Source organism: Myotis brandtii, unplaced genomic scaffold (genome assembly GCF_000412655.1).
Source record: "Myotis brandtii unplaced genomic scaffold, ASM41265v1 scaffold250, whole genome shotgun sequence".
NCBI lineage: Eukaryota > Metazoa > Chordata > Mammalia > Chiroptera > Vespertilionidae > Myotis > Myotis brandtii.
Genome location: NW_005359478.1, coordinates 2,776,694 through 2,788,216, shown reverse-complemented (window position 1 = coordinate 2,788,216; position 11,523 = coordinate 2,776,694). Strand labels below are relative to the sequence as shown.

At 52.4% G+C, this 11,523-nt stretch overlaps 1 long non-coding RNA gene across 4 annotated transcripts in view; it reads left to right on the top strand.

The window, feature by feature from the left end:
* The window catches only part of LOC102242447, a 39,205-nt gene that overhangs the window by 11,851 nt on the left and 15,831 nt on the right, over positions 1-11,523 (top strand). The window contains exons 3-5 of one of the 4 annotated variants that reach the window (XR_001362381.1): positions 5,949-6,112; positions 8,409-8,475; positions 8,803-8,879. This is a non-coding gene — a long non-coding RNA (uncharacterized LOC102242447). Of the gene's footprint in view, positions 1-5,658; positions 6,113-8,408; positions 8,476-8,802; positions 8,880-11,523 lie in introns of those variants that run through there. The other 3 variants (XR_001362378.1, XR_001362380.1, XR_001362379.1) reach the window with 3 other exon arrangements.

The following is an 11,523-nucleotide window of genomic DNA, read 5'->3' as shown; positions in this document are numbered from 1 at the left end:
GCGGGACCGGACAGGTGGGCTCCGGCACTGCGGGCAGTTTCAGCCTGGCTTTGGCCCCCAGGGCCAGACAGCGTGACAGTTCTACACAGGTGGACGCCTCAGGGGCCGCAGACCATGGTCCTCGAACCCCGAGCCTCGCAGCCAAGTCAAGGGTGTGCACCCACAGCACGCTGGGGGAACCCTGAGATCCACAAACGTCACACATGCAGGCCCCAACCACACACACAACACAGCGTGCACATACGGACTGTGGACATATATGTGACTGTAGTACATACACCCCAACACCACACACATGATTGCACGCTGCAAACAGACATGACCCTGCTTGCACACACCAGCAGCTCAGGAGGGTTTCTCGCCAGGTTAGGACTGGCGATGGTCAGTGATGACCTTCCAACAAGCACTGAGCACGGCCATGGGAAGAGAACCCGCCTGCTTTCACCAGCAGCAGCCATACACACAGCCACCCAGAGCTCAGCACCTTCTGGACAAGGTTGCAGGGGCTTCAAAGACGGGGAATGCTGGCTATTTGTTTAGCTAAGGGACCCAGCTCAAATCCAAGAGCCTGAGTCCCAGAAATGAGCATCAGACCTAGAGAAGCAAACAGAACCGTCACTGCACCAAGAAAACAGCGCGGTGCTAACAGCATCAAGCAGGCACGGCTATGTGTGCCAGCCTGCATTCCGTGCTGCATGTATCACACACAGTTCTGGCGCTCGGCCAGGTGCGCACACAGAGACCGTTATTTTTGTGGAAACGAGCAAAGGAGGAGATGTATATGGTTCCAGGGATAAAAGTAACACGCGTATACAAATATAGGGAACAGTCCAAACCCAGGGAGATGGAAAGTAGAAAATCTCTCTCCAGCTCAGGGTATTGTCATCAGGCTGGTGCGCTGGCTCGGGCTCTGCGAGGAGGTCTGATCTCCCTTCCAGGGCAGACATGATTGTTTGGTGTCATGGTTGCTCTGTGGGGAAAGGCTGGCTTGTCAGAGAACCATAGGTATCTGATATATTATCAATCCACCAAAAGGGTGATTTTGTCAACTTTAGGGGGAGGAGGACTTTGGGGTAAAAGACTATCTAGACCGAACCCCTGAAGCCCTGGGTCTGGAAGGTGCCATTGGCAGGAGCAGAGCAAGTGGTGGCAGATACGCCCGCCTGATGGCGGAGCCTGACTGCACACAGAGACCATGCTCGGACCTGCTTCACACAGACAGCTCCTGACAACCCCTGGGCAAGAGGCAGGAAATGTGTGGTCCCAGATGTCCCGTTGGATTGCCAGAGTGATTCATTTTGGAGGAGAGAAAATATATTTATGTGCGCACACAGGGCTCTATGGGTTTGGAACTCAGTTATTGTACAGGAGAGCCACAGAAGTAGGAAAGTAGATAGCTCAAAAGAGGGATGCTGGTGAGTCCCCATCGTAGACTGCCAGGCTGGTGGAGAAGGGCAGCCCTGGGGCTGGGAGGGGGTCGATCCATTGTCCGAATGACTCCAGCTGAATGCAGAGGGGTGTGCCCGCTGAAGCTGCCAGTCTACCTGCCAAAATCCTGGGCTGAGTCTGGCTGAGGCTGGGGGAGAAACAGGCAGAAGTGAGGGCCACATCCCAGGTCTTTAACGTGGGACAGAGAATGGCAAGCGTGGTCCCTGGGCGGGCTGGCTGTCAGTCTGTGTGTGCCTTGTGCTTGGCTGGGGTTCTGGTGCCTGTCAGCCCCTTTCTCTCTCACTCTTGTGGGTCTCAGTTGCTGTGTGTAGGTTTCTCGCTCTGCCCAGGTTGTCTCTTTCACTGCCTCTCAGCCCTTTGACTCTTCTGACTTACAGCCACAAAGAAACCCAGCCAGACCCAGGAGCTGATACAAATACAGATGCGTATCGTAGATGCGTGGTCATTGGTGATAAAGCCCATCCATCTTGCTGGTCTATATATATTTATGTGAGCACATTTTCATTTCTCTGTAAAAATCTAAGGACAGCCTTGAAATTTCATTTTTGGCTGCTGTCTTTTTGGGTGTCTGTGTCCAGTCCTCCCAGAGACCCTTCTCTTCCTCCTGACACCACACAAGAGCAGGCGTTTCGGCCCTTGGACCCTGCCACAGAATTAGCAATCCTCCCTCCCCCCACATTGCCTTCTTTGAAGTTTGCCTCAGGTGGTTTGCCAAAGGTTTTTTGGGGGGAACAGAGAGGGCTGGATGGCCACATTGCAAGCAGTACCCGGAGAAAGATATTTGAAGCAACGGAGATACAATAGCTTGCTCTAGGTCAGCGGTTCTCAACCTGTGGGTCGCGACCCCTTTGGCGGTCAAAGGACCCTTTCACAGGGGTCGCCTAAGACCATCCTGCATATCATATATTTACATTACGATTCATAACAGTAGCAACATGACAGTTATGAAGTAGCAACGAAAATAATTTTATGGTTGGGTCACAACATGAGGAACTGTATTTAAAGGGCCAGAAGGTTGAGAACCGCTGCTAGGGTCTCTGGTGCCAGGCACAGAGATGCTTCCTAATCCACCTGGGGTTGGAAGCCTCCTCTGAGTGGTGGAGGGAAGGATATGGATGAGGCTCTGAAATCCCAGGAGCTGGTTCGTGGCCACCCAGAGCCACCAGAATGCCATTCAGCCTGGCAAGGGAAGAGGCACCCAGCTCAGCAGGGCAAGTCCTGGGAACAATACGAAGGGAAAGCAATAACAACTCTCAGGGCCCTGCTCCCCAGCTGTGCAGGACATGGAGCTGGAGAGCCCAGGGCTGGACAGACAACAGACAATCCTGAGAGAGAGGAGGGCTCCTGCTCAGTCCTGGGGGAGGAAGGAGGGCAGGGTCAGACTTTGTCTGTGCAGTTCGTGCTCGCCACGTGGTGCTTGGAATGAAGACTGAACCAAAAGCCTGTGCTTGAGTTCCCTGACCTCTTATTAGGTGGTGGGAAGAGTGCAAAGGAGGTGCTAATGTGGGATGGGCTGGGGTCAGCAGGGGACCGAAAGGTCTGGGCCCCAGGCTGCCCCCAACCCAGTGATCCTGGACCACTCACCGCTCCACTTCCAGATAAACAGACCCCTGTTTCCTCCAACCTCCATCCTTTGTGCCTCTCTCCCCCCGTGAGTTTGTGACTCTGTCTCTGGCTCCTCCACTCCCTTGAACTGGGGGGTCAGTCTCTCCCCATCTCTGGGACTGCTTCACAGCTTTTCTGGCTTCATCTGTCTCTGTTCTCAGGTCTCTGTCTCTCTATCACCCTCCACCCCTTTGTTAATTCAGAGGATTCTTTCTGAGCCCCTCCCCACTCTTCCCAGAATAACATTGAGTAAAATGAGAGATAACCCGCTGGGAGGTTTTTCCCTGTCCTCCTCCCTTCAGGCCCCTCTTCCAGGGCTGCAACCCCCTCTTACAATGTCAGATAATTGCTGGTGTGCAGCTCGCAGGAGCCAGAGCTGATACCAGGGAAGGAGGGGGGAGAGAAATAAATAATAATCTGCTTCCATTCAGCGGATATAGGTTACCTGATTTGCATATATGCTAATAATGCTATAATTACCCTGCTGTTCTGGCCTATGATCAAGTTCTATAAATACATAGAATAGCAGAGCTAGGCCTAGCAACACCACCCCCAAATTGTAAAGTGTGTGTAAGTATACGTGTGCACTTCTGTGTACTCTAAACGCAGGCCTCTCTCTCTGTTAGAATACACCCCATTAGAGATCCTAGCTCTTCTGGCTGTCAGAGAGCCCTTCTGTGTGTTGAGGCAACCCCAAGGAAGGAGGAAGGAGATGCCTGAATGAGAAAATATACTAGATAATATTTAATTCTTAGTATTAATATGCTTATGAATAAGTTATTAGTATTTTTAGGAAAATCAAAGACTTCCCCAAATTATCAAATTAGTTATTTTTTTACCTGAATGCCAGACCCCCCCTTACAGGCCCACACTTTAGGGGTGCAGGTTGGGAGATAAGAAGAGGGCACCTCCATCTCCTAGGCCTGTTGAGATGTTTAAGTATGCACTGTCTATGGGGAGAGGAAGTGGACTCCCTTTCCCCAAATCACCCCCATGCCTTAGTCTCCTAGCCCTCTCCCCACGCTCAGGGACCAGGGGAGATGCTGGTGGAGTTGTGCAGATTTTTGGATGATGGTGCAGAAGTGGGTAGGAAGCTTGGAGGAACATAAAAGACGCAATCCACAGCTGTCTGCTTTTAATTATAATTATCCCCTTTTGCTTCCTTTCTGGCTAATGAAGGGGGATTTAATTTTTTTTTTCTCCCTTTTCTCCCCCCTCCCTCGTTGCCCTAGAATTGAGAAGTGGAGTGAGATGAGGGTCCTCCTCCCCTATCCCCTGGTTACTGGGAGAAAGGCAGACTCCAGAGGGTGGTGACAGTATGAAGAGATTTATAGGAACAAAAGGACAGGTTTGAGTTGCTGGACACGTCCCAGAGTTGGAGAGACCCCCCCCCCCCCATTCCACTGGCACCCCCTCCCATCAGCCCCACAGCTCCCTAGACAAGGAACTCAATGTCTTCCAGCCGGTGAGAAAGGAGCTGAAGGGAGTCCTGGTCTAGAGGGAAGGGGGAGGGAAGGGGTGGGGAGCTGGGGGGGTGCAAAATTAGTCTCAAAGGATCTTTATTTCTGAGCTAGTGAAGCAGATGTAATCAAGGGGAGAGCAAAATAATCATCATGGGAGGAATGAGGGGAGGGGGAAGCTGAGGCTGGAATTGGGGGACTGGGCCAGGATGGGGGGCAGGGAGCCTTGGGTGAGGGCAGTCTGTTGCCTTCTCTCACCTCCCCAAAGTCTTCCTCCTTGGAGGTGGGGAAAGAAGGATCAGGTCTACAGACTCTGACCTTAGCCCTCAGAATCCCTCTCTCAGAGCTTAGTGATGGCCAGGCCAGAAGGTGGCTGGGAAGGCACGAGGAGCAGAAGAGCCCCCACCCCAGTTGAGGGAGGTGGTGTGGAGAGGGAGACTGAAAGCAGTGGGGGAGGGTGAGAGAGGGGAGCCCGCAGAGACTCAAGTGGCCTCCAGGTCTGTGGGACAAAAGTTGGAAGGAGATTTGTGTATGGGAGAGGCGGGGAGGGGGCCTTGGGGAAGGGACGGGTTTTGACAATGAACTTGAGACAAACTTCATTAGCATGCAGGCCTGCGGTCTGTCACCTCCAGCCCAGACTGAGTTCTCATGCAGGCCAGGAAGAGTGGGAGGGGAAAAAGGGAGGGCCGAGGGTGGGGATGAGAGAGAGAAAAAAGACCAGACCATTGTACCATTCTGGGCCCCAGCTTCCACCAAATATCAGTCTGGCCCTGGAAACCAACCCCAAGTTGCTCTCCCTCCTGTAAGAACAAGATAATTTATCTCCTACTTTGAATCTGTGGTCCCACCCCTCCTCTTGTCTAGACTCTCAAGCGGTGGCCTTCACGGCCCCCTACCTTGTTCCCTCACTCCAGCTCTCAGCCTTCATCTTCCATTGTCACTCTCTCCTTCACAACTAAGAACTGGATTTGTGACTAGTTGAGCTGACAGGGACAGGGCGTAGGGGGAGGTTGGGGAAGGGGGGACTGGAACGCCCTGAACCTCCAAATGGCAAGTTTTGCCCTCCATCACTCCTTAGCATGATCAACTCCGCTCCCCAGTGAGCCGCACACACAGCATGTAATCATGCTCTCCAGTTCCAAGTGAATTAGAACTGGAAGGAGACTGGGGACGGGGGCATTTCTGTTGCACCCTTCCTCTCGCTTCCTCGGGGGATGAGGGTGGCCTGGAGGAACAATAGCTTCCCTCAGCCCCTCGTCCTGTCTCATGTTAGAAAAGGCAGAGGGATGAGGTGGACACCGTGGAGATGACAAAGACCCCTTCCCACACAGGAGTGAGAAGGAAGGAGGAGGGGGCTCATCGGAGTGTGTTGTTATTTTGGTGGAGGTGGTGTCTCCAGACAGGGGCTGCACCCCCTTTTTGCTGCCTTTCCAGGGAGATCAACCAGAGAAAGAAAGAGGCAAACGGAAATTCCTGAATGGAGAGACAGATGCTACGTCATCAGAGCTGCATCCTCCCGTCCGCAGGAGGCTAGGAGCCCGGGGGAGACGCAGTCCAGCAGCGGGGGCCACCGATCAGTCTGTCCTCACAGGAGCCTGGTAAGTGACCGTTCAGGAGAGTCTTAACCCCCTCAGACACCTGGGCTGGGGTGGAGTGGGGCGGGATCCCCTAAAATCACTTAGGGCCCCCTACCCTTCCTATTTTGCCCTCTGACTAATGGAGGTGGGTACAATAATCACAGAAAGGAAAGGCTGAGGAAGGTTTAGGGGGTGAGCAAAAGGGAGGTGTGTGGCGAAGTAGTTGGCAGAGTGGGGTTTCACCTCCTGCTTCCTGGGCATCTACCAAGGCAGCGGCCCTGCCCAGCTACCCCAGAGCTCCTCTTGGTCCCCCTCCTTCACCTCGCCCTGGCCAACTGGGAGACAGCTCACTAAGTTTGTCAATAGGATTCAGGGGGCTTTCGGGTCATGGTGCTACTGATCCTATTAATCTGCCCCGCCCTTCTCTCTACAAAACCCGCCAACATCTTAATGCTCACACCCGAGGAGAGGCAGGAAGGCGGATGGAGGAGATGGAGGAAAGAGAAAATGCTTCTGTGTTTGGACTTCTGACCTTCCCTGGCTCTGGCTCATTCCTCTGCCCCAGCCTCAGGTTTTCGGGGAGGACTAAGTCTGAGGGTCTGGGGGGATGGGAAGAAAGGAGCCACATTTCCAAAAAAGTGGAGACCAGAATTAGAAAAAATAAATAAATCCAAAAACATTTTATAGGAATGAGTTTCATTTCATCCCCTCCTTCTCTGCTTTCCCAGGTGGGAAAGGAGCTGAGGGAAGCTTACAGGCAAGGGAGGTGTTGGGAGCAGACGCTTAGGTTCGAAGGGGGAGAACCCTCCTCTAGCCCTCATCACACCCATCTGATAGTGTTTGGTTTTTAATTTCTTGTTTTTCAAGAAAAGCCAGAGGATATAGAAAGAAGGCACTATTCTCGCCCCTAGACCCCACCCACACAGTGCTTTCTGGGAGACGGGCTGGGACCATTGTGGGGCAGTGGAGGTTGGGGGCCCCAGACTACTTTTGGTAGCCCAGAGGCCAGATTTCTGGGCGAGGCTGAGGCTGCCAGACACCAAGCATACACAGACATGTTCCATGCTCCTGGGCACCACCTTCCCCTGGGCGCTGTGTGTGGGGGCGGGGGGCAGGGCAGAGATCAGTGAGGGGAGGTACTATTGCTCCAGGGACCTATGGCTCTTTCTTATTTGGGTGGAAGCAGGAGCTAGAGGCAAGTGTGCTTGTGCCTATTTCCTAGCAAATCTGCAAGCTGGGGGCCGGGGCTGCTCCCCTCTTTGGTATGAAGATAATTTATGAAATGGATGGGCTAGCAGAGCTGAGGCTGGGGGTCAAGTGGGTGTTTGTGGGTGTGAGAAATGGGGAGGGGCCATTCAAAGCTTGGGTTTGAGGCTTATCCCAGCTCCCCAGCCCTCCTGTTCTCTGATTTCCTCTACATGTAGTCAGGTTACCTTCTTAACTTTACAAAAAAGTAGTTGTGGAATTGAGTTTGAGGAAAAAGGATTCACCAATACACTATCTCTCTCTCTATCTCTAGCTCTATCTCTATCTCTCCTCTTAGAATTTTAGGATCTGGGTCACCCAACATTAAAAAACAACAACCCTGCTTTGTATCCACCCATTTTGTATATATGAAAAAGAGGAGAGAAGAGAGAAAGAAAATGGATAGATACAGGATATGTCTTTATGGATCCTTAGTGATATGCATGGAGAGATGACAGGTGAATAGGTAGGGACAGAGATGGGGGAGAAAGCTAGAGACATAACACGATTGACAATATGATTGACAATATCTTAACTACATAGCACTTTACAATGTACAATGCAATTAGATCTAGACAGACAAAAATACACCCTGGGCCCCAGATCCTTCCTTCTATCCTGAGCATGGCTTCTGTTGGCCACAGACAGCAGAAATCTCTGAAGAGGTAGTATCCACTGGACAGAAGGTTATTCCTGTAGGTTTAAGTCAGAAGGGCCACCGCACCCCCACAGGCTCCAAACCCCTGGACCCTAAGGTTTGGGATGGAGGTGGAGGGAGGGTGTGGGGATGAGGCTGGGTGGAATCCTCCATGCAAGGTGGAGCTGGAGCTGGAGAGGCCCTGGGCAGGAGCCTTGCCCTCCCCGCATGTCTAGGCTTTTCTCGCTTGGCTATCTCCCTGTGCAGCCTCAAGCTCTGGCAATTGAAGAGAGGAACTTAGACCGTCTAGGCCCTAAAAATATAAGACTGGGGGAAAAGAGTTGGTGAGAGAAAGACAGGGAAACTGGGGGATGTTAGGGGAGAAGATTGGTGTCACTCAAAGGACTTTAACCTTTGTATTCTCTTCCCTGACAGATGCTGGGCATCCAGGAAGCCTGTTTGTTCCTGGTGTCATCGTAGGTGGCCACCTTTGGCTTTTGGGGTATTTATTTTCTTATTTGTTTCTTTTTGATGGTGGTGTGGGTGTGGAAGAAAAGGAAAGCTGGCCCTGTGTCATCTGTTCTCTCTTGTCTCTAGACCCTCTCTATCCCACTCCCTGTCTCTTCCAGCTTTCACCCCTGATTTTGTTCTACTCTGATTGTAGTAAGACCTGTATAGTCACTGCTAATAGGAATGGAACAAGGTGGCTTAGGAGTGAAAGGCCACCCTGTGACCGGTTGAGAGAAAGAGAGAGAGAGAGAGAGAGAGAGAGAGAGAGAGAGAGAGAAGCATTGGGGATCCAGGGAACTGTTTTGGCCTTCTCTCATAGGCTCCTGAGGGAGGAGATGAAGGCCAGTTGCCCATGAGGGAGAAGGGAGCAGAGATATCTATTCATGGCTGACAGAGGTGAGAAAGGAGAGGAGCATGGCTTGTGGTGAATAGGTACTAGGAAGCTTAAACCACTGTGAGGGGGGGGGGGGGGTGCCAGCGTGTCAGCATCGGGAAGTGGTACTGCCGGAAGTACCTGTGGAGATGTATGTGCCCCGACCAGGGATCAATCGAACCCTCAACCTTGGCACATCAGGTTGACACTCTAACCAACTGAGCTACCTGTCCAGGATGATTAATTCTTTAATTATCAAGCATCTATTATGTCTCAGGCATGTGTTGGATACCAGCGATTTGAATATCTGTGAAATTGCCTCTGCCCTTGAGGGGCTGTCTCATTTGCTACCTGAAGTAGTTTCTTTTTTGAAACTGGAGCCACATGGTTTACTATACAAACCAATCCCAGGATGGTGGGCAGTTTTCCATCCTTTCATGTCTTATCACTCCATCTCCATTGGAATAAAGACAGATGCCCTGCTTACCTTCATCCCTGAGCAGGAGTGGTGGGCCATTGGTTTCATGTCCACCCAGGCAAAACCAGTGACTTCATCAGAGAGGGCGGTCCCATGCAGATAAGATTGGGTGCCACAAAGGGTAGGAGAATTGGTTGGAAATTGGTGACAGAGAAGAAAGGGGACCCCTACGGAGCTTTGAAGGGATCTTGTGGGAGGGCAAATGGGGAGGTCTTTGTAGGGGAAGTTGGTGGTGTGTCTGGAGAAGTGTAGACTCTATTGAGAATTGCCAGAATGTCTAGAGATTACTGGGTATCCTATAAAGGGTTGTGAGGTGATGTACTGAGAAATATTTGAGGTTTGTAGGCACAAAGAGGAATGGCAGAGGGGACTTATAGTTCCTCGGGGGCCTGGTATGGGGGATGCCCTTAGGGAATACATTTAGCAGCATCCTAGTGGGGTAGATATACCTTCAGGGACCCCCGTGCTCCCACAATGTTCCATTCTGAGCTGTAGGGGCACCTGGGAGGGGCAGGAGGAAACAAAGTAGGGAGTAGACAGTTTGGCTCTTTCCTTCCCTGCCTGCCTTTGGCCGGTGTGCTCCCAGGTCTGGGAGGGTGAAAGATTGACACTGTGGAAGCTTCTAAAAAGCCTTTCCCTTGAGAAAGGGCCCTGGGACACTGTGGAGACTGACAGGGAGAAGCTATGCCAGCACAGTCCTGAGAATGTCCCAGACTAAGGGAACCAGGCAGTCTGCTTCAGCTCCACACTGTGCTCTGGTAGGGAAGCACTCAGTCCCGGGGCTTTATCCGAGTTTTCAGTGTCCTCCACCTCACAGTCAGGCAGCAGTTATTCAGACATGCTGCAGTCTTTGAGGGAAGCATCAAATGAAACCCACTGGCCATTGGCTTGCATCTAACCCAGGCAAATAGCATTCAGGCTTGGCTTTGTGGCTTTGTCCCAGACTGCTCAGAGATGGGAGCAATCCGGCCAGGCCTGATGGCCAAACCAGGGGTACTCTGGGGTGCACCCTGGTTGGTGTAGTGTTCAAATGTCCCCGGTGATAGGAACAACCCATATTAAGCTGACAGTCTCCAGGTTTGCAAATCTAAATTGTAGGATTGATTTATTTTTTTAGAGACGGGGCCAAGTACAGTCAGGGAGTTGTAAGTTATCTCAGGACCAAGGATTCAAACTGCTCCCTGGTGGGCACAGAGGCTCAGCTAGGCTCTCCAGCCCAAAGAACCCAAATACCACCTGTGGGCTGGCCTTACGGGGGCTCTGATTCTCTCAGCCAGATGGGGAGCCAGGTCGGGAACCTGAAACCTTGCTGAGAGGGATCCTGCTCCCAGTTACTCCAGCTCTCCAGACACCCAGAGATGGAACAGGGGTGGGGGCCAGGCCTGAGTGATGCAGGCGCACGCGGTAGAAGAAGGAAAGGAAGACCTCCCGTGACTGAGTCAAAATCTGCAGGTGTTGCCCAAGCTAATGGCAGCTGGGGTCCTCCGGCCTCTCCCACCGGGAACTTTGGTGCTGTGAACAGGTACAAGAGCTATTCCCGTTTCTGCACGACGAAAAAGGAAGCCCAGCTTCTATCAGACTCCACGTCTCCCAATAGGAGTCCCAAACTTCCAGAATCCCTCACTGTTTGGGGTTGGAAACCAACAAGCAAGGTTTCCGCCCGTCCTAAAAGATTAGGGTCACGGTCTGGGAGGAACCGGAACCCGGGAAGCACAAAGAATATCCTAATGTGAGGAGGCAGGTAGGGATCGTCTCCAATCATTTGGTTGTCTTTTCCATCTTTGAGTCCTGGTCCTGGTGCAGTGTACCTAGGGCCAAAATGGAACATGTAAGACCTGCAAAAAGAGTGAGCTGCAAACGGCAATAGATTGGAGATGGCAGGCGGGTGTTGGAGATGAGCGAGGCAGCAAGAGGTTGGGAATCAGCACACAGACATAGTAGTTCCGCCCCGCCCCCACCCCATTCTCCAGGGGTGGGGCGCCCCAATTGCGCGCTCCGGCTCAAACTGGGAAGGGGAGGGGCGGGGCCAGAGGGGCAACCAGGCGGTGACGTCATGCTTGGCGGAGCCAATCAGAGGATGGCCTGGGGAGGGAGCGTGAAAGGATGAATGAAAAGTCTGGAGCCGGAGCGCGCAGGGCCAGAGCCGCGGCAGAGGCTGAGGCGGTCGCTGGGAAGGGGAGGCGCGCTCT